This window comes from Oncorhynchus mykiss, unplaced genomic scaffold (genome assembly GCF_057628025.1).
Source record: "Oncorhynchus mykiss isolate SJ-2025 unplaced genomic scaffold, ASM5762802v1 scaffold96, whole genome shotgun sequence".
Taxonomy (NCBI): Eukaryota; Metazoa; Chordata; class Actinopteri; order Salmoniformes; family Salmonidae; genus Oncorhynchus; species Oncorhynchus mykiss.
The window spans coordinates 2,182,501-2,187,500 of NW_028322095.1; the positions used below are offsets into that span (position 1 = coordinate 2,182,501).

The window sequence follows — 5,000 nt, forward strand, 5'->3', positions numbered from 1 at the left end:
AAAATTCACCCTCCAGTGAGTTCTCCACACAGATAGAGTCTGACAGAGCAGAGTGATGGTGGCAGAACATCTCTGTATCTCCTGAGTTTTAGCTACCTCTGTCTTAAAAAGTGCTGGTGGTAGAACATCTCTGTATCTCCTGAGTCACCAGCCTTTCCCGAGTCAAGAAAATGCAATCCGAAATCTACTGCTCCTAATTATTTTGACTGGTTGGTGACCACCAACCCTGAGTCTATATTGGCAGCAACCTCTTGTTTCAAACACACTGTCTAGAGTTTTGAGTGGCTACTGCTTTCCACAGAGGAGAGGAGACAGGGTTGTAGGGTGCAAGAGGAAAGGAACAAGAGGGGGAACGAGGAGAGGAGGGATGAACAAGAGGAAGAGGAGGGTGAGGAAGACCACTGCATACATGAGTCATAATGTACATCATAATGGTCATCATCAGGGATAATATAACAAATGCAATGTAGCCCCAAGGGCCTCCGGGATAATTTAACTAATACATTGTAGCACAACAAGGGCCTCCGGGATAATTTAACTAATACATTGTAGCACAACAAGGGCCTCCGGGATAATTTAACTAATACATTGTAGCACAACAAGGGCCTCCGGGATAATTTAACTAATACATTGTAGCACAACAAGGGCCTCCGGGATAATTTAACTAATACATTGTAGCACAACAAGGGCCTCCGGGATAATTTAACTAATACATTGTAGCACAACAAGGGCCTCCGGGATAATTTAACTAATACATTGTAGCACAACAAGGGCCTCCGGGATAATTTAACTAATACATTGTAGCACAACAAGGGCCTCCGGGATAATTTAACTAATACATTGTAGCACAACAAGGGCCTCCGGGATAATTTAACTAATACATTGTAGCACAACAAGGGCCTTCAGAACCAAGGGCCTTCAGAACCAAGGGCCTTCAGAACCAAGGGCCTTCAGAACCAAGAGCCTCAGGGATAATTTAACTAATACATTGTAGCACAACAAGGGCCTTCAGAACCAAGGGCCTTCAGAACCAAGGGCCTTCAGAACCAAGGGCCTCTAGAACCAAGGGTTTTCAGAACAAAGGGATTCCAGAACCAAGAGCCTTCAGAACCAAGGGATTCCAGAACCAAGGGCCTCCAGAACCAAGGGCCTCCAGAACCAAGGGCCTCCAGAACCAAGGGCCTTCAGAACCAAAGGCCTCCAGAACCAAGGGACTTCAGAACCAAGGGCCTCCAGAATATACTCTGGTACTGACTGATAGTTTGTGTCAGCAGAGGGACTGGATTGTAGTGTCAGCAGTGCTTATCAGGCAAAAAGGAGTTTGGTTCACACACATACTCACAAGCACACGCAGGCAGGCAAGTGTGTGTGCATGTGTGTTTGTGAGTGTGTGCGCGCCTGTGAGTGTGTGTGTGTTTGTGAGTGTGTGTGCGCCTGTGAGTGTGTGTTCAGATGTAGGTATTTCTAATTAATAGAATATTCTGATCAGGGGTTGGACGCTGTGGCACAGGGCCCACCACTCTCTGGAATGCTAACCTCAAATCTAATTACCCTGAGCTGTCAATCACGCACGAACACACACACACACGCACACACACACACACACACACACACGCACACACACACACACACACACACACACAGACACACACACACAAAATAAAATAATAAATAAATGAGTAATTTAATTGGATGCTAAAGAAAGAGAAAGAGAGAGAGATGGAGAGAGAAAGAAGGAGACAGAAAGAGAGAGCGAGAGGGAGGGAGGGAGGGAAAGGGGAGGGAGAAAGACAGAGAGGGAGGGAGTGAGCGAGGGAGGGAAAGGGGGAGGGAGGGAGAGAAATGGGGAGGAAGAGAGAGGGGGGAGGGAGTGAGGGAGGGAGGGAAAGGGGGAGGGAGGGAGAGAGAGAGAGAGAGGGAGGGAGAAAGAGAGTGATAGGGAGAGAGAGAGAGTGATAGGGAGAGAGAGAGAGAGAGAGAGAGAGAGAGAGAGAGGGAGGGAGAAAGAGAGAGAGAGCGAGAGAGAGAGGGGGAAGGAGGGAGAGGGAGGGAGAAAGAGAGCCATGGAGAGAGGCACACTTGTCCAGTCGTCTGTGAAGTAACAGTCAAGACATTTACACAGTAGAACACATCTGCTGTCTTCACTCAATAACAACAGTAGACAGATGTTATCTGAATACCCCATTAACTAGTCATGTCTACAGTATTGTCAGGTTAAAACATGACTGTATTTCCTTGATTCAAGATGGAGGTGATAACCTCGTAGTTTCATGGGTTTTTACCTGATGCTAGGCAGATGTAATGAAATCCACCATCTTACCACAAGCAGCCTCTAGTCTACAGTATTGTCAAGTTGAAAATAGACACCCAGTACAATCTGTTATCTGGTATTGGCTAGTTCTCTGGGTGTAGTTCTTTCATTCAAAATGGAGGTGGTTATGTAATGTTTTCATGGGTTTCTTCACGAGGATGTAAGCCAAAGTGTGGCGGCCATGTTGAGTTGATTGTTGTGTAAAATAAACTCTATAAACGTAGAACATAATTGATGGACACATGGGTGGCGTTCAGTTGACAGCATGTTTTGTGTGTGTGTGCGTTTGTGTATGTGTATGTGTGTGGGTGGGTGGGTGTGTGTATGTGTGTATGTGTGTATGTGTGTTTGTGTGTGTGTGTGTGTGTGTGTGTGTGTGTGTGTGTGTGTGTGTGTGTGTGTGTGTGTGTGTGTGTGTGTGTGTGTGTGTGTGTGTGTGTGCGTGCGTGCGTGCGTGCGTGCGTGCGTGCGTGCGTGTGGAAATAGCTCTATTGTAGCCACAGTTCAGTTCACCAGACATACAGTTTATTAGTTCATTTATCTAGACTTGGATGATTTATAAACCGCCGCAGGGCTTCATTCCCATTAATGGTCTGTTCCAGATTACAGCGATTAGGCCGGGCCGACGAACAGAGCTGCGTTGTCAAAGAAACATTTTGGATTGCTTTTCCCAATCGTCTTCATTTGGTTTTGTACACAAGGATTGTCATTTGTTGAGTTGAGTTGATAAAAAATGTCCAATCTATGAATTACATGAAATAAAAGTTGAAACATGAAGATGAAATTGTCATGTGAGTCTTATGTTGGTGTGGTTGTATGGATGGATGTAGAGAGAGATGGAGAGAAAAGGCCTTGTTATGTTGGTGTGGTTGTATGGATGGATGTAGAGAGATGGAGAGAAAAAGCCTTGTTATGTTGGTGCGGTTGTATGGATGGATGTAGAGAGAGATGGAGAGAAAAAGCCTTGTTATGTTGATTGTGGACTACAGGAAAAGAAGGACTGAGCACGCCCCCGTTCTCATCGACAGGGCTGTAGTGGAGCAGGTTGAGAGGTCCTTGGTGTCCACATCACCAACAAACTAACATGGTCCAAGCACACCAAGACAGTCGTGAAGAGGGCATGACAAAACCTTTTTCCCCTCAGGAGACTGAAAAGATTTGGCATGGGTCCTCAGATCCTCAAAAGGTTCTACAGCTGCACCATCGAGAGCATCCTTATGAGTTGCATCACTGCCGGGTCTGGCAACTGCTCGGCCTCTGACCGCAAGGCGCTACAGAGGGTAGTGCGTACCGCCCAGTGCATCACTGGGGCCAAGCTTCCTGCAATCCAGGACCTCTATACCAGGCGGTGTGAGAGGAAGACCCTAAAAATTGTCAAAGACAACAGCCACCCTAGTCATAGACTGTTCTCTCTACTACCGCATGGCAAGTGGTACCGGAGCGCCAAGTCTAGGTCCAAGAGGCTTCTAAACAGCTTCTAACCCCAAGCCTGAAGACTCCTGAACATCTAATCAAATGGCTACCCAGACTGCTTGCATTAGCCCCAAACCCCCTCTTTTATGCTGCTGCTACTCTCTGTTATCATCTATGCATAGTCACTTTAATAACTCAACCTACCTGTACATATTACCTCGACTAACCGGTTCCCCCTCACATTGACTCTGTACCAGTACCCCCTGCACATTGACTCTGTACCGGTTCCCCCTCACATTGACTCTGTACCGGTTCCCCCTCACATTGACTCTGTACCGGTTCCCTCATCACATTGACTCTGTACCGGTTCCATTATCACATTGACTCTGTACCGGTTCCCCCTCACATTAACTCTGTACCGGTTCCCCCTCACATTAACTCTGTACCGGTTCCCCCTCACATTGTCTCTGTACCGGTTCCCCCTCACATTAACTCTGTACCGGTTCCCCCTCACATTAACTCTGTACCGGTTCCCCCTCACATTGACTCTGTACCAGTTCCATTATCACATTGAGTCTGTACCGGTTCCCCCTCACAATAACTCTGTACCGGTTCCCCCTCACATTAACTCTGTACCGGTTCCCCCTCACATTGACTCTGTACCGGTTCCCCCTCACATTAACTCTGTACCGGTTCCCCCTCACATTAACTCTGTACCGGTTCCCCCTCATATTAACTCTGTACCGGTTCCCCCTCACATTGACTCTGTACCGGTTCCCCCTCACATTAACTCTGTACCGGTTCCCCCTACTACACCTGTTGTATTCAGCATATCACCATAAGGTCTACTACACCTGTTGTATTCGATGAATGTGACAAATACAAAAGCCTTGTTATGTTGGTGTGGTTGTATGGAGGGATGGAGAGGAAAAGCCTTGTTATGTTGGTGTGGTTGTATGGAGGGATGGAGAGGAAAAGCCTTGTTATGTTGGTGTGGTTGTATGGAGGGATGGAGAGGAAAAGCCTTGTTATGTTGGTGTGGTTGTATGGAGGGATGGAGAGGAAAAGCCTTGTTATGTTGGTGTGGTTGTATGGAGGGATGGAGAGGAAAAGGCCTTGTTATGTTGGTGTGGTTGTATGGAGGGATGGAGAGGAAAAGGCCTTGTTATGTTGGTGTGGTTGTATGGAGGGATGGAGAGGAAAAGGCCTTGTTATGTTGGTGTGGTTGTATGGAGGGATGGAGAGGAAAAGGCCTTGTTATGTTGGTGTGGTTGTA

At 47.0% G+C, this 5,000-nt stretch overlaps 1 protein-coding gene across 1 annotated transcript in view; it reads right to left on the bottom strand.

Moving 5' to 3' along the window:
- The window catches only part of LOC149970086 (voltage-dependent calcium channel subunit alpha-2/delta-4-like), a 188,100-nt gene that overhangs the window by 28,430 nt on the left and 154,670 nt on the right, over positions 1 to 5,000 (bottom strand). The window lies entirely within an intron of this gene.